This window comes from Myxine glutinosa, chromosome 3 (genome assembly GCF_964187855.1).
Source record: "Myxine glutinosa chromosome 3, kmMyxGlut1.1, whole genome shotgun sequence".
NCBI classification, from domain to species: domain Eukaryota; kingdom Metazoa; phylum Chordata; class Myxini; order Myxiniformes; family Myxinidae; genus Myxine; species Myxine glutinosa.
Window position 1 is genome coordinate 19,530,954 of NC_136263.1, and position 20,079 is coordinate 19,551,032.

Consider the following 20,079-nt stretch of genomic DNA (forward strand, 5'->3'; position numbering starts at 1 on the left):
CCTTCTCCAAATCCCAATGACATTTCACCTTGCACCTCCAACCTCTTCTCCACCAGATGTCTCACCATGAACATCCCATCTGTCATTCCCTACCCTTTCCCTGCTGCTCTTCTTCAATCTCCTACTCCACACTCTCCCTTACCCTCCCATCCAGAACCCTCTACAGCACTTCATGACATGACTAAGGAGTGTATAATGACCCTGTGCTTCTCCGGTCCTTGAACATTCCCCTTCCCCTTCCATATCGGCACAATTAACACTGTCCTCCATTCCTCCGGAATTGACCCATCTCTCATGCAACATTCAACAACCTCTTCGTCCAACTGACTCCGACTTCTCCCGCTACAATTATCATCTCCATACACACCTCATCAATGCCTGGCACCCTTCCCTTTTTCATCTTCTTCAATGCCGTCCGCACTTCCTCTTCGATGATCTCCACCAACTCCACATAACTCCATAGCTCCAGCTCGCCGTTGCTTCCTTCCTGTTCAACACCTCTTTGAACTAGAAGGGCTCTCCGTAGAGAGCGTACCTCCACCTGGTTGGCCATATCACTCAATGGTGAAGGATCACTCAAACAATTCTACGAGCCGAATCCGGATCTTCACCAAAATCGAATCATTTCGTCCTTGTCACATACCTTACATCTCTGCCAAATTTCCTCCGAATCCGTCCACAACGTTTTGAGATATTTTGTTCACAGACAGACAAGGAGACAAACAGATAAACAGGCAGGGGTGAAAACATAACCTCCATCCACTTTTGGTGGCGGAGGTAAATAACCTTCCCGCACCTTCAACACTGCACCCTTCTCTGCCACCATCCTTGATCACCGCCTCCCTCCATGTCTTCGTTCTCACCACAAACACCACATGCTTGGGCTGGGTGGTAACATGCTCTCCCAACACTGCCTTGCAATCCTTACCCTTTCACATCTGTCGCTTCCTTACCTTCCCGTTTGTGGCCCATCTACCAACATAACACACACCATTTGCCTCTGTATCACCACCCATTCCATAAACTATCAGTCCCTCCAATATTTTCACTGTCATCACCAGATTGCTGATCTCTTCCGATTATTCCCACGACATTACTGCTTCCATCCCCAGTCCCCACCCACATGCAACAGCTTGTACCCTCCTACCAACCTCCTCGCTCTGTCTCCTTTCCATCTGGTCTCCTGCACACACAACACTTTCAACCTCCTTCTCTGAATCATCTCCACCACTCCCTTCCTTCCCTCCCCATTGATCTCACATTCGAACTATCTAGCCGGACCTCGCTTCTGAACCGGTGCCCACCTGGCAGAGCTAGTACCACCTTGATAGAATTGGGACGCCTAGGTTATCAATCATCATCACTGCCCTGGCTAACTTGCTGGACCTCCTACCTAACCCTAGGCTGTTATCCTAACCCTGTGTGTGTGTGCTAGCACACACCCCGTTCCTTCTCCACTTGTTCCTCTCCTCCCATCTACCTCCACACTCGACTCCCCCCCCCCCCCACCCTCAAGGCACTTATCCCTACATGCACCCCACCCACACCCTCCCTCTTCTTCTTCATTATCTCCTTCATTGTCCCACTCTCATTAATCATACTAAAATACGCCATTCGTGTCTGTCCATCTGTCTGATGAATTTTTCACGCCAATACATTCCATCGTTACTTATCCAATCTCAACCAAACTTGACAGGATGACCAAGGGTTACATAATGAAGGTTGTAGCGAATTCATTTGCCCCCCTCCCGAAGGGGGTTTTCTCTCCCGAGCGGGTTTTCCCCGCCATTGTCATCAATGGCGTTGCGTGTTGAGGTGTATATCAATGTTAAATTAGCTTTATCGTGGCGTTTGTCCAAAGAAGATTCATCGTGGAGTTTTTCCAAAGACGCTTTTAATAGCAAAATTAATGACAATCGCATATTAATGTTATTACAAAACAATATTAATACTAATAATGTTCCACTTCCTCAAGGCGTTTTTCCTGCAGTGATAACGTGTATAAATAACTTACAGCTATAATGGAGTTTCCGTGGGAGCAATGGCTTGCACAGGAAGTAAAAATATTATAAACCACAAACACGTATGCTTAGCTTTTTAAACAGTCGCTAATGCTCTTTATAACACTAGATGAAGAAATTTGGAGGAATCCCGACATCCGTGAAGTAAGGTTTACTTACAGAACTGAGCAAAGATCTACTGTACTCTATATAACCCACAAATGTTGGGTTAATAACGTGGCCCTTTCTGCCGCTCCGTGGCATTTTTCGTAGCGAACTTTTGAAACTCGCTCCTGCTGTTTGATACGAAACTGAAAGGGAGGAAGACCAGGGTGTGCTCATTTACCAAGCAGCTAGCTAGCGCTTGCCAAGCCAGCCGTTCCTTAACGGTTTTGAATGGAGTTCTTGCTCGAATGCTTAAACCACTTGGCGATCTCTCCACAAGAAACTTGGTAAATGAACACACATCCAATGTTCTTGAGACCCGACCATAGATCGACTGTAATCTATATACCCCAAAGATAAATGACCCTCCCTGCCCCTCCCGTAGTGAGCGGGTGTACTAGTACCTTAAAGTCGTGTTCATTCCACTCGCAACAAGTAAATGGTCATAAAAAACACTGCGTTCAAAATCACAGCGGCACGTCGCAATGAACGAAGCCTTTACTGCATGTTGTAATGACTAATGAACATGATTGTTTTTATTTCCCAAGGTCCAAGCTCGTAACACACACACACACACACACACACACACACACACACACACACACACACACACACACACACACTGACAGAACAAAAACTTAACACAGTCACTGAGCTTAGAGGATGTGCCGTCACTGCCGTCCTTACCATTACTTCCGGGAATACTCTGGGTACCAGCAACGGCATAACAATAGCGCAGCTTTTCTCACCACACTCAGGAGGGAATTTCCTCCTCCCTATGGATGCCAAGCCAAGCGATGGGGATTGTCGATGCTCCGCTTTTAAATGCAGAACATTTTAAAATCTCTTTAGTCTGTTGTCAACGATTTTAACCTTTAACCTGCAGATAAACGATCAATCACCCTTTAATAAAATAATAATAGTCGTTTTTGTAAATAATAGTGTTTATGCAGTGTGGGGTCGATATCCCCCCACCCAACCCCAACCTGGAGGACCAGTTGCTGAGAAATTCCCCCACAGAACTCACAAGTCGTTTTTTTGCATCCCTAACGCTCCAAAAGATTGTCATCGATCGTGTGCTTTGTGGTTGAAAAAACAAGCAACAACCAAATTCAACATCAAAACATATGTTCATTCAAAATATCGTGTTGTTTGCAAAGACCACTTCAAGCCGTCATCGTTTGTATTTGATCAACGGGCTCACTACCTGGGAAACAAGCCTCGGAAATTGCTGAAACATGACGCAGTACCTGTTACAGGTGTTAGCTTGTGTTGATAACACCGCCCAGTGTACTGTGCACATGTTCTTCCGGAGTTACCTCCGGGCCGGGAGTGCCGGACGCGGAACATGGATTGCTTGAACTACTAACGGCTCCGTGTCCTTTTATACGAGCGTCTGAAACGTGGTGTCAGAAGTGGGATCGACCATCCTGAGCCCTGTTGTCAGGCTCCACATGTGAGCACTTGGGACTGATGCACTTCACTGTCCCTGCTGAACTGCACAAAATGGAGCACCATCTGTCTGGGCCTTTGACCAAACAACAGCTCATAAGCATGTACAACGATGTTTTCAATGGGCCAATGGAGTCAGTTCCAGGAGAAATACATTTTGAACTGGACGCCCAAATCCGTCCAGTCCAGTGCACCCCACGCAATGTACCCATGGCCATGAAGTCCGCCGTGAAGGCACAGCTGGACAGACATGAGGCAGATGGGCACATTACCACTGTGACCGATCCGACAGACTGGATAAGTAACATGGTCAGAGTAAAAAAAGCCTGAGAAGCTGAGAATTTGCATAGATCCAAAGTTTTTGAACCAAGCACTGCGAAGATCTCGCTACCTCATGCCAACACTTGAAGATGTCTTATACAAATTACCAAAGGCACGGGTATTCACACTCGTAGATGCACGTGATGCCTTTTTACAATGCAAGCTAGACGAGAAGAGCAGTTACATGACAACATTTTGGACTCCCTGGGGCAGGAAACGGTGGCTCAAACTGCCTTTTGGAGTCTCCGTAGCACCAGAGGTGTACCAACGCAAGCAGCATGAGCTATTGGCTGGGCTAGATGGAGTAGAGCCCATTGCAGATGACATCCTCAATGTTGGCTGCGGGGATACAGATGACGAGGCAGATAGTGACCACGATGCAAAGTTACTGGCGCTGATGGACCGCTGCAGGCACGTTAAACTAAGACTTGGCCTGAAGAAGCTGCAGTTCAAGGTAGCAAAGGTCCGTTTCCATGGACATGCACTGTCTTCAAATGGCCTGACGGCTGATCCCGAAAAGGTGAGAGTCATTCTGGAAATGTCACACCCAACAGATGGGAAGGCGGTCCAGCGTTTCATCGGCTTTGTGACCTACCTTGACAAATTCATGCCACACCTTTCTGAGGTTTGTGAGCCGTTGATGAGACTGCTGGACAAGGATGCGATATGGCATTGGCTACCGAAACACGATGCTGCAGTGCAGGAAATAAAGCGCCTGGTCACCACGATGCCTGTATTAAGGTACTATGACATCTCAAAGCCAGTCACTATACAAAGTGACTCAAGCCAAAATGGACTGGGGTGCTGTCTCATGCAAGAGGGACAACCGGTTGCATTTGCATCAAGGGTGCTAACGCTGACGGAACAAAACTATGCACAAATCGAAAAAGAATGCCTGAGCATAGTGCTTGCCTGTCAACGCTTCCATCACTATCTGTATGGCCGGGAAGTGATCACTGCAGAGACTGATCACAAGCCGCTCATTGCCATTTTTAGCAAGCCTCTCCTAAGCGCACCTAAGCGGCTCCAGAGCATGCTGCTCACACTCAAGAACTACAGCCTCAGGGTTGTGTACAAGCCTGGGCCTAAAATGTATATCAGCGACATGCTCAGCAGGGCAACAGCAGCGGTCAGTACTTCCAATATGGAACACGAGCGACACACAGATTGTAGCATGCAGCAGGAGCAGTATGATGTGGAGCAGATCAATCAGGCAGATTAGCTGAACGTCACTGATCGACGCCTGCTTCAGATCAGACAGCACACAGACAGAGACGAATACCTGCAAGCACTAAAAGCTGTTGTCTTGGCCGGGTGGCCTGACCAGAGAGAGGAGACATCTCTTGCTGTTAGAGATTATTGGCTATGCAGAGATGAAATCAGTGTGCAGAATGGCGTGCTGTTCAAAAGTCAGAGAGTTATCATACCGAAGTCTTTATGCCCAGAGATGCTGGCACGAATCCACTCCAGCCACATTGGAGGGGAAGCATGCTACAGGCAAGCACGCGATACTCTCTTCTGGCCAAACATGCAAGCAGAGATCAAAGACTTTGTCTGTAAATGTTCTGTGTGCAATGAATAATCACATGAGCAGCAAAAGGAGACGATGATGTCGCACGAGTTGCCCACACGGCCCTGGCAGATCATCAGCATGGACTTATTCAAGTACATTGGGAAAGACTTCCTCCTGATGGTCGATCACTATTCTGACTTCTGGGAAATTGAGCTGCTCCCAGACCTGTCTGCTGAGACGACAATCCGGCGATGCAACGCACAATTCGCACGTCACGGTCAACCGGACCGTGTGATCTCTGACAATGGGCCTCAATTTGCAGGCGAGCAATTCAGACGCTTTACCATCGAATGGGAATTCGAGCATCTCGCATCCTCTCCACGACACCCAAAAGCCAATGGCAAAGCTGAGTCTGCCGTCAAAATCGTAAAGAACCTGTGCAAGAAAGCTGCATGTGATGGCAATGACCCCTGGAAGGCCATACTCCAACGTGGTGGAACACACCAACGGAGGGCATGGACAGCAGCACAGCGCAGCGCTTGATGTCAAGAAGGCTGAAAACACCTTTACCTGTGACCAACAAGTTGCTCGAGCCTTGTGTTGTGCCAGTCCAGGTTTTGGAGAAACTGCGTCAAAAAAAGCAGATATCCAAGCTCAGCTATGACAGGTCAGCCAGAGACTTACCTGAACGAAATGTTGGTGAGTGCATCCGTATGAAACCGCTGCCTGGAGACCGAACTGGTCGCTGGAAAATAGGAACCTGCATGCAACAGGTTGCCCCACGCTCCTATCTCGTGGATGTGGAGGGTGCCCTGTATCGCCGCAATCGCGTGGACCTGAGAGTAGCTGAGTCAGCACCACCTCCCTGTTATGGACAGCCCTCGGATGGGCTAGCGGAAGAAAGGCACAGCACAACAGGAGCATCACAAGACCGGATGTGCAAAGTGAAGACAAAACTGCCATTGAGCCTGAGGGCTGCAATGCCAAGAAGAATTTGGTGAGAGTGAGCACACCAGCAGGGAGGACCTGCAGCACACCCTCAACACCGGCCATGGTCAAAGAGCCTCTCTCACACAGGAGCCCTGTTTTCTCCCGCAGTGGAAGACTGTCAAAACCCCCAAACAGACTCGATCTGTGAACTGTTACAAGTAACAGCAAGGACATCTAGTTATTGATTTGATGTCATTGATTGGTGGAAATGTTCAGCTCCTGGCATAATCCTATGTTATAATTTAGCCAGAATATTGTTATGTTGTGTTACCAGTTTACATCTCTTTTCAAAATTTTGGTAGAATAGATTGCATCACATGATATTAGTAATGTTAAAAAAGGGAGATGTTACAGGTGTTAGCTTGTGTTGATAACACCGCCCAGTGTACTGTGCACTTGTACTTCCGGAGTTACCTCCGGGCCGGGAGTGCCGGACGCGGAACATGGATTGCTTGAACTACTAACGGCTCCGTGTCCTTTTATACGAGCGTCTGAAACAGTACCTGTTGATTTTAGGCCACGCCCATGTGATCCAAGCTCAGAGCTAGGCCTCGAGTAGTTATCCATATTACAAGAATACTAACATGAATACAACGAATAGGTGGAGGAGTTGGGGTGAACGGTGATGGAAGGTGGGTTGGGGTGACCGGGTGGTGGGGGTGAGTGTTGCCCCCCAAAATAGGAATTTCCTTTCTCCTCTGAAACTACACACCATTTTTATGTAAATTGACCACAACTTTCACCTTTGACCACAACTTTCATCACCTGTGATGTACCAAAGTTTGTTCACGTCATTAAGAAAATCGAGCGCCCAGAGGTATTGCCCCAATTTTTTGTTGTTACTTTGACTTTATTAATCGAGATCGAGATATGGGCCAAATAAAATATACGATGTAAAAAGTCGGCTGGATGTCCAAGGTAAGTGGTGTATTGGGGGCGCGTCTGCTCTGTAAGGAGGGCAGTTCGAATTTCCCATCCAGTTTTTGATAAATTTGTGTTTTCTTTGCCGTCCATCTCAAGCAGATAATTTTAAAAATATATAAATTTGTGCTCAGTTCCTTCTCATTTATACTGTATGTGTTGGGCTCTGACTTCTGATTTACAGTATCTATCTATAATTCCAGTAATCTCTGTGTGTCTGTCTGTGTGTCTGTGTGTCTGTGTGTCTGTGTGTCTGTGTGTTTGTCTGTGACCGCTGTTTCTCGACAACCACGGGTCCGATATACTTGAAACTTGCCAGGTATATTGCTGGGGACCCGAGGATGTGCCTTTTCAAGGTTTGAAATTAATCGGACAAGTACCTACCGAGCTATGTCCAAAAAACGCTTCAACCAATCAGAGAGCAGCGAGCTATCACGTGTGCCGAACCGTTAATGCAATGCAAGCGTTAATGCGTTAATGCAAGGCTTTTCTTTTTTTCCCTCTTCTCTTTCTACTTTTCCTTGCGATTAAATTGCAAACAGCCAAAATACGTTGGCGCTAATTGAATAATTGGCCATTAACACTAAAATAATCGTAACTGCGATATGCCAACTTCCGGACAGTGCAGCCTTCCCTGTTGTTGTTGTTTGCAGCAGCTGTTTGCAGCAAGGCAAGGCTTTTCTTTTTTTCCCTCTTCTCTTTCTACTTTGCCTTGCGATTAAATTGCAAACAGCCAAAATACGTTGGCGCTAATTGAATAATTGGGCATTATGTTTTACAACTAATAAAAACGAATTTGCGATTCATTCGCTTTCCTGCGCGTTTGTGTACGCGATGGCGATTTCTTTACCAAACTCCGGAAGCCGTTCGCTTTGGACCGAACCATTGCATGTAAATAGAGGGGGGGGGGATTGTCACCACTCGCAAGCCGTTCGCTTTGGACCAAACCATTTCATGTAAATAGGGGGGGGGATATAATTTTAGATATATATATAGTACGGGCATGCCCTAGTATATTCAATCAGAGCACAAAATATATTTGGCCAACCTTCCACATCATCCCCCCAGCATCATCAACCCCATCCGCCTGCCATCACTAACCCCCACCCACAATTCTCCCACTTCCCTCACCCCTGGGGAAAGCAGGCATGGTCAAAGATGCCTATGCCTCTGCATCGACGTGTGCTGAGGCGCACTTCACGCACCAATCCATGCTACGATTCGCAAAAAACTTGGGTACATCACGTCTGCTTGATTACATAAATTATATTCACAAAAAACTTGGGTCTGCCACATCTGCATGATTATATAAATTATATTCTAAAAAAAACTTGGGTCTACCACGTCTGCATGATTATATAAATTATATTCTAAAAAAAACTTGGGTCTACCACGTCTGCATGATTATATAAATTATATTCACAAAAAACTTGGGTCCATCACTTCTGCATGATTATATAAATTATATTCTAAAAAAAACTTGGGTCTGTCATGTCTGCATGATTATATAAATAATATTCACAAAAAAACTTGGGTACATCACGTCTGCATGATTATACAAATTATATTCACAAAAAACTTGGGTCTACCATGTCTGCATGATTATATAAATTATATTCACAAAAAAAACTTGGGCCATCACGTCTTCATGATTATATAAATTATATTCACAAAAAAACGGGTCTACCACGTCTGCATGATTATATGAATTATATTCACAAAAAAACGGGTCTACCACGTCTGCATGATTATATAAATTATATTCACAAAAAAACGGGTCGACCATGTCTGCATGATTATAGAAATTATATTCACAAAAAACGGGTCTACCATGTCTGCATGATTATATAAATTATCTTCACAAAAACTTGGGTACACCACATCTGCATGATTATATAAATTATATTCACAAAAAAACGGGTGTACCACGTCTGCATGATTATATAAAATATATTTTTTTAAAAACGGGTCCATCACGCCTGCATGATTATATAAATTATATTCACAAAACAACGGGTCTACCACATCTGCATGATTATATAAATCATATTCACAAAAAAACGGGTCTACCACGTCTGCATGATTATATAAATTATATTCACAAAAAAACGGGTCTACCACGTCTGCATGATTACATAAATTATATATTTTTTAAACTTGGGTACATCACATCTGCAGGATTATATATATTATATTCACAAATAACTTGGGTACATCACATCTGCATGATTATATAAATTATATTCACAAAAAACTTGGGTCCATCACGCCTGCATGATTATATAAATTATATTAAAAAAAAACTTGGGTCTACCACGTCTGCATGATTATATAAATTATATTCACAAAAAATGGGTACATCGCATCTGCATGATTATATAAATTATATTCACAAAAAACGGGTCTACCATGTCTGCATGATTATATAAATTATATTCACAAAAAAACGGGTCCATCATGTCTGCATGATTATATAAATTATATTCACAAAAAAGTAGGGTACATCACATGTCTGCATGATTATATAAATTATATTCACAAAACACTTGGGTCCATCACGTCTGCATGATTATATAAATTATATTAAAATTAACTTGGGTCTACCATGTCTGCATGATTATATAAATTATATTCACAAAAAAACTTGGGTCCATCACGTCTGCATGATGATATAAATTATATTCACAAAAAAACGGGGCTACCACGTCTGCATGATTATATAAATTATATTCCCATAAAAACGGGTCTACCACGTCTGCATGATTATATAAATTATTTTCACAAAAAACGGGTCCACCACGTCTGCATGATTATATAAATTATATTCACAAAAAAATGGGTGTACCACGTCTGCATGGTTATATAAATTAGATTCACAAAAAAAACGGGTCCATCACGTCTGCATGATTATATAAATTATATTCACAAAAAACGGGTCTACCACGTCTGCCTGATTATATAAATTATATTCACAAAAAAACGGGTCTACCACGTCTGCATGATTATATAAATTATATTCACCAAAAGGGTCTACCACGTCTGCATGATTATATAAATTATATTCACAAAAAACGGGTCTACCATGTCTGCATGATTATATAAATTATCTTCACAAAAACTTGGGTACACCACATCTGCATGATTATATAAATTATATTCACAAAAAAACTTGGGTCCATCATGTCTGCATGATTATATAAATTATATTCACAAAAAAACGGGTCTACCACGTCTGCATGATTACATAAATCATATTCACAAAAAACGGGTCTACCACGTCTGCATGATTATATAAATCATCTTCACAAAAAAACGGGTCCATCGCATCTGCATGATGGGTATATATAAACGGGTACATCACATCTGCATGATGGGTATTTTACCCGAAAAACGGGTAAAACAGGGTATCAAAATTTTATTCACAAAAAAACGGGTCTACCACGTCTGCATGATCATATAAATTATATTTTAAAAAAAACTTGGGTACATCACGTCTGCATGATTATATATATTATATTCACAAAAAACTTGGGTACATCACTTCTGCATGATTATATAAAATATATTTTTTTAAACTTGGGTCTACCATGTCTGCATGATTATATAAATTACATTCACAAAAAACGGGTACATCACGTCTGCATGATGATATAAATTATATTCACAAAAAAACGGGGCTACCACGTCTGCATGATTATATAAATTATATTCACATAAAAACGGGTCTACCACGTCTGCATGATTATATAAATTATATTCACAAAAAAACTTGGGTCCACCACGTATGCATGATTATATAAATTATATTCACAAAAAAACGGGTGTACCACGTCTGCATGATTATATAAATTAGTTTCACAAAAAACGGGTCCATCACGTCTGCACGATTATATAAATTATATTCACAAACAAACGGGAGTACCACGTCTGCATGATTATATAAATTATATTCACATAAAAACGGGTCCATCACGTCTGCATGATTATATAAATTATATTCACAAAAAACGGGTCTACCACGTCTGCATGATTATATAAATTATATTCACAAAAAACGGGTCTACCACGTCTGCATGATTATATAAATTATATTCACAAAAAAGGGCCGACCATGTCTGCATGATTATATAAATTATATTCACAAAAAACGGGTCTACCATGTCTGCATGATTATATAAATTATCTTCACAAAAACTTGGGTACACCACATCTGCATGATTATATAGATTATATTCACAAAAAAACTTGGGTCCATCATGTCTGCATGATTATATAAATTATATTCACAAAATACGGGTACATCACATCTGCATGATGGGTATATATAAACGGGTACATAACATCTGCATGATGGGTATTTTACCCGAAAAAACGGGTAAAAACGGGTGTATAAATTAGATTTACAAAAAATTGGTCTACCACGTCTGCATGATTATATACATTATATTTTAAAAAAACTTGGGTACATCACGTCTGCATGATTATATATATTATATTCACAAAAAACTTGGGTACATCGCATCTGCATGATTATACAAATTATATTCACAAAAAAACTTGGGTCCATCATGTCTGCATGACTATATAAATTATATTCACAAAAAAATGGGTCTACCACATCTGCATGATTATATAAATTTTATTTTTTTTAAACTTGGGTCCATCACGTCTGCATGATTATATAAATTATATTCACAAAAAACGGGTGTACCACGTCTGCATGATTATATATAAAAAAAATTTTTAGACGGGTCCATCACGTCTGCATGATTATATAAATTATATTCACAAAAAAACGGGTCTACCACGTCTGCATGATTATATAAATCATATTCACAAAAAACGGGTCTACCACGTCTGCATGATTATATAAATTATATTCACAAAAAACGGGTACATCGCATCTGCATGATGCGTGTATATAAACGGGTACATCACATCTGCATGATGGGTATTTTACCCGAAAAAACGGGTAAAAACGGCTATATAAATTATATTCACAAAAAATGGGTCTACCACGTCTGCATGATTATATAAATTATATATTTTTTAAACTTGGGTACATCACGTTTGCATGATTATATATATTATATTCACAAAAAACTTGGGTACATCGCATCTGCATGATTATATAAATTATATTCACAAAAAACGTGGGTACATCACGTCTGCATGATTATATAAATTATATTCTAAAAAACGTGGGTACATCACGTCCGCATGGTTATATAAATTATATTCACAAAAAAAATTGGTCTGCCACATCTGCATGATTATATAAATTATATTCACAATAAACTTGGGTACACCACGTCTGCATGATTATATGAATTATATTCACAAAAAACTTGGGTCCATCACGTCTGCATGATTATATAAATTATATTCTAAAAAATTGGGTACATCACGTCTGCATGATTATATAAATTATATTCACAAAAAACTTGGGTACATCACATCTGCATGATTATATAAATTATCTTCACAAAAAACTTGGGTCGACCACGTCTGCATGATTATATAAATTATATTCACAAAAAAACGGGTCTACCATGTCTGCATGATTATATAAATTATCTTCACAAAAACTTGGGTACACCACATCTGCATGATTATATAAATTATATTCACAAAAAAACGGGTCCATCATGTCTGCATGATTATATATATTATATTCACAAAAAAACGGGTGTACCACGTCTGCATGATTATATAAAATATGTTTTAAAAAAACGGGTCCATCACGTATGCATGATTATATAAATTATATTCACAAAAAAACGGGTCTACCACGTCTGCATGATTATATAAATCATATTCACAAAAAACGGGTCTACCACGTCTGCATGATTATATAAATTATATTCACAAAAAACGGGTACATCGCATCTGCATGATGGGTATATATAAACGGGTACATCACATCTGCATGATGGGTATTTTACCTGAAAAAACGGGTAAAAACGGCTTTATAAATTATATTCACAAAAAAATGGGTCTACCACGTCTGCATGATTATATAAATTATATTCACAAAAAACGGGTACATCACGTCTGCATGATTATATAAATTATATTCACAAAAACTTGGGTCTACGATGTTTGCATGATTATATAAATTATATATTTTTTAAACTTGGGTACATCACGTCTGCATGATTATATACATTTTATTCACAAAAATCTTGGGTACATCACATCTGCATGATTATATAAATTATATTCACAAAAAACTAGGGGTCCACCACGTCTGCATGATTATATAAATTATTTTCACAAAAAACTTGGGTCTACCACGGCTGCATGATTATATAAATTATATTCACAAAAAACTTGGGTACATCGCATCTGCATGATTATATAAATTATATTCACAAAAAGCTTGGGTCTACCACGTCTGCATGATTGTATAAATTATATTTTAAAAACTTGGGTCGACCATGTCTGCATGATTATATAAATTATATTCACAAAAAACGGGTAGATCACGTCTGCATGATTACATAAATTATATCCACAAAAAACTTGGGTCTACCACGTCTGCATGATTATATAAATTATATTCACAAAAAAACTTGGGTCCATCACGTCTGCATGATGATATAAATTATATTCACAAAAAAACGGGGCTACCACGTCTGCATGATTATATAAATTATATTCACATAAAAACAGGTCTACCACGTCTGCATGATTATATATATTATATTCACAAAAAAAACTTGGGTCAACCACGTCTGCATGATTATATAAATTATATTCACAAAAAACTTGGGTCTGCCACGTCTGCATGATTATATAAATTATATTCACAAAAAAACGGGTCTACCACATCTGCATGATTATATAAATTATATTCACAAAAAACGTGGGTACATCACGTCTGCATGATTATATAAATTATATTCTAAAAAATGTGGGTACATCACGTCCACATGGTTATATAAATTATATTCACAAAAAAAATTGGTCTGCCACATCTGCATGATTATATAAATTATATTCACAACAAACTTGGGTACACCACGTCTGCATGATTATATGAATTATATTCACAAAAAACTTGGGTCCATCACATCTGCATGATTATATAAATTATATTCTAAAAAATTGGGTACATCACGTCTGCATGATTATATAAATTATATTCACAAAAAACTTGGGTACATCACATCTGCATGATTATATAAATTATCTTCACAAAAAACTTGGGTCGACCACGTCTGCATGATTATATAAATTATATTCACAAAAAAACGGGTCTACCATGTCTGCATGATTATATAAATTATCTTCACAAAAACTTGGGTACACCACATCTGCATGATTATATAAATTATATTCACAAAAAACGGGTCCATCATGTCTGCATGATTATATAAATTATATTCACAAAAAAACGGGTGTACCACGTCTGCATGATTATATAAAATATGCTTTTAAAAAACGGGTCCATCACGTATGCATGATTATATAAATTATATTCACAAAAAACGGGTCTACCACGTCTGCATGATTATATAAATCATATTCACAAAAACGGGTCTACCACGTCTGCATGATTATATAAATTATATTCACAAAAAAACGGGTACATCGCATCTGCATGATGGGTATATATAAACGGGTACATCACATCTGCATGATGGGTATTTTACCTGTAAAAACGGGTAAAAACGGGTTTATAAATTATATTCACCAAAAAATGGGTCTACCACGTCTGCATGATTATATAAATTATATTCACAAAAAACGGGTACATCACGTCTGCATGATTATATAAATTATATTCACAAAAACTTGGGTCTACGATGTTTGCATGATTATATTAAAAAAAATTTTTTTAACTTGGGTACATCACGTCTGCATGATTATATAAATTATATTCACAAAAATCTTGGGTACATCACATCTGCATGATTATATAAATTATATTCACAAAAAACGGGTGTACCACGTCTGCATGATTACATAAATCATATTCACAAAAAACGGGTCTACCACGTCTGCATGATTATATAAATTATATTCACAAAAAAACGGGTCCATCGCATCTGCATGATGGGTATATATAAGCGGGTACATCGCATCTGCATGATGGGTATTTTACCCGAAAAACGGGTAAAACAGGGTATATAAATTATATTCACAAAAAAACGGGTCTACCACGTCTGCATGATCATATAAATTATATATTTTTTTAAACTTGGGTACATCACGTCTGCATGATTATATATATTATATTCACAAAAAACTTGGGTACATCACTTCTGCATGATTATATAAATTATATTTTTAAAAACTTGGGTCTACCATGTCTGCATGATTATATAAATTACATTCACAAAAAACGGGGACATCACGTCTGCATGATGATATAAATTATATTCACAAAAAAACGGGGCTACCACATCTGCATGATTATATAAATTATATTCGCATAAAAACGGGTCTACCACGTCTGCATGATTATATAAATTATATTCACAAAAAAACTTGGGTCCACCACGTATGCATGATTATACAAATTATATTCACATAAAAACGGGTCCATCACGTCTGCATGATTATATAAATTATATTCACAAAAAACGGGTCTACCACGTCTGCATGATTATATAAATTATATTCACAAAAAACGGGTCTACCACGTCTGCATGATTATATAAATTATATTCACAAAAAAGGGTCGACCATGTCTGCATGATTATATAAATTATATTCACAAAAAACGGGTCTACCATGTCTGCATGATTATATAAATTATCTTCACAAAAACTTGGGTACACCACATCTGCATGATTATATAGATTATATTCACAAAAAAACTTGGGTCCATCATGTCTGCATGATTATATAAATTATATTCACAAAATACGGGTACATCGCATCTGCATGATGGGTATATATAAACGGGTACATCACATCTGCATGATGGGTATTTTACCCGAAAAAACGGGTAAAAACGGATGTATAAATTAGATTTACAAAAAATTGGTCTACCACGTCTGCATGATTATATACATTATATTTTTTAAAAACTTGGGTACATCACGTCTGCATGATTATATATATTATATTCACAAAAAACTTGGGTACATCGCATCTGCATGATTATACAAATTATATTCACAAAAAAACTTGGGCCCATCATGTCTGCATGACTATATAAATTATATTCACAAAAAAATGGGTCTACCACGTCTGCATGATTATATAAAAAAAAAATTTTTTAACTTGGGTACATCACATCTGCATGATTATATAAATTATATTCACAAAAAAACGGGTCCATCATGTCTACATGATTATATAAATTATATTCACAAAAAACGGGTGTACCACGTCTGCATGATTATATAAAATATATATTTTTTAAACGGGTCCATCACGTCTGCATGATTATATAAATTATATTCACAAAAAAACGGGTCTACCACGTCTGCATGATTATATAAATCATATTCACAAAAAACGGGTCTACCACGTCTGCATGATTATATAAATTATATTCACAAAAACGGGTACATCGCATCTGCATGATGCGTATATATAAACGGGTACATCACATCTGCATGATGGGTATTTTACCCCAAAAAACTGGTAAAAACGGGTATATAAATTAAATTCACAAAAAATGGGTCTACCACGTCTGCATGATTATATAAATTATATATTTTTTAAACTTGGGTACATCACGTCTGCATGATTATATATATTATATTCACAAAAAACTTGGGTACATCGCATCTGCATGATTATATAAATTATATTCACAAAAAACTTGAGTCTACCACGTCTGCATGATTATATAAATTATATTCACAAAAAAACTTGGGCCCATCATGTCTGCATGATTATATAAATTATATTCACAAAAAACTTGGGTACATCACATGTCTGCATGATTATATAAATTATATTCACAAAAAACTTGGGTCCATCACGTCTGTATGATTATATAAATTATATTTTAAAAAACTTGGGTCTACCATGTCTGCATGATTATATAAATTATATTCACAAAAAGCTTGGGTCTACCACATCTGCATGATTATATAAATTATATTTTAAAAACTTGGGTCTACCATGTCTGCATGATTATATCAATTATATTCACAAAAAACGGGTAGATCACGTCTGCATGATTACATAAATTATATCCACAAAAAACTTGGGTCTACCACGTCTGCATGATTATATAAATTATATTCACAAAAAAATTGGGTCCATCACGTCTGCATGATGATATAAATTATATTCACAAAAAACGGGGCTACCACGTCTGCATGATTATATAAATTATATTCACATAAAAACAGGTCTTCCACGTCTGCATGATTATATATATTATATTCACAAAAAAACTTGGGTCAACCACGTCTGCATGATTATATAAATTATATTCACAAAAAACTTGGGTCTGCCACGTCTGCATGATTATATAAATTATATTCACAAAAAAACGGGTCTACCACATCTGCATGATTATATAAATTATATTCACAAAAAACGTGGGTACATCACGTCTGCATGATTATATAAATTATATTCTAAAAAATGTGGGTACATCACGTCCACATGGTTATATAAATTATATTCACAAAAAAAATTGGTCTGCCACATCTGCATGATTATATAAATTATATTCACAACAAACTTGGGTACACCACGTCTGCATGATTATATGAATTATATTCACAAAAAACTTGGGTCCATCACATCTGCATGATTATATAAATTATATTCTAAAAAATTGGGTACATCACGTCTGCATGATTATATAAATTATATTCACAAAAAACTTGGGTACATCACATCTGCATGATTATATAAATTATCTTCACAAAAAACTTGGGTCGACCACGTCTGCATGATTATATAAATTATATTCACAAAAAAACGGGTCTACCATGTCTGCATGATTATATAAATTATCTTCACAAAAACTTGGGTACACCACATCTGCATGATTATATAAATTATATTCACAAAAAACGGGTCCATCATGTCTGCATGATTATATAAATTATATTCACAAAAAAACGGGTGTACCACGTCTGCATGATTATATAAAATATGCTTTTAAAAAACGGGTCCATCACGTATGCATGATTATATAAATTATATTCACAAAAAACGGGTCTACCACGTCTGCATGATTATATAAATCATATTCACAAAAACGGGTCTACCACGTCTGCATGATTATATAAATTATATTCACAAAAAAACGGGTACATCGCATCTGCATGATGGGTATATATAAACGGGTACATCACATCTGCATGATGGGTATTTTACCTGTAAAAACGGGTAAAAACGGGTTTATAAATTATATTCACCAAAAAATGGGTCTACCACGTCTGCATGATTATATAAATTATATTCACAAAAAACGGGTACATCACGTCTGCATGATTATATAAATTATATTCACAAAAACTTGGGTCTACGATGTTTGCATGATTATATAAATTTTTTTTTTTTTAACTTGGGTACATCACGTCTGCATGATTATATAAATTATATTCACAAAAATCTTGGGTACATCACATCTGCATGATTATATAAATTATATTCACAAAAAACTAGGGGTCCACCACGTCTGCATGATTATATAAATTATTTTCACAAAAAATTTGGGTCTACCACGGCTGCATGATTATATCAATTATATTCACAAAAAACTTGGGTACATCGCATCTGCATGATTATATAAATTATATTCACAAAAAACTTGGGTCTACCACGTCTGCATGATTGTATAAATTATATTTTAAAAACTTGGGTCGACCATGTCTGCATGATTATATGAATTATATTCACAAAAAACGGGTAGATCACATCTGCATGATTACATAAATTATATCCACAAAAAACTTGGGTCTACCACGTCTGCATGATTATATAAATTATATTCACAAAAAAACTTGGGTCCATCACGTCTGCATGATGATATAAATTATATTCACAAAAAAACGGGGCTACCACGTCTGCATGATTATATAAATTATATTCACATAAAAACAGGTCTACCACGTCTGCATGATTATATATATTATATTCACAAAAAAAACTTGGGTCAACCACGTCTGCATGATTATATAAATTATATTCACAAAAAACTTGGGTCTGCCACGTCTGCATGATTATATAAATTATATTCACAAAAAAACGGGTCTACCACATCTGCAAGATTATATAAATTATATTCACAAAAAACGTGGGTACATCACGTCTGCATGATTATATAAATTATATTCTAAAAAACGTGGGTACATCACATCCGCATGGTTATATAAATTATATTCACCAAAAAAATTGGTCTGCCACATCTGCATGATTATATAAATTATATTCACAATAAACTTGGGTACACCACGTCTGCATGATTATATAAATTATATTCACAAAAACGGGTACATCACGTCTGCATGATTATATAAATTATATTCACATAAAAACGGGTCTCCCACGTCTGCATGATTATATAAATTATATTCACAAAAACCTTGGGTACATCGCATCTGCATGATTATATAAATTATATTCACAAAAACCTTGGGTACATCGCATCTGCATGATATAAATTCTATTCACCAAAAACTTGGGTCTGCCACGTCTGCATGATGATATAAATTATATTCACAAAAAAACGGGTCTACCACGTCTGCATGATTATATAAATTATATTCACAAAAAACTTGGGTCTGC

At 37.9% G+C, this 20,079-nt stretch overlaps 1 protein-coding gene across 8 annotated transcripts in view; it reads right to left on the minus strand.

The window, feature by feature from the left end:
• Positions 1–20,079, minus strand: part of LOC137423797 (uncharacterized) — a 79,685-nt gene that overhangs the window by 58,494 nt on the left and 1,112 nt on the right. The window lies entirely within an intron of this gene.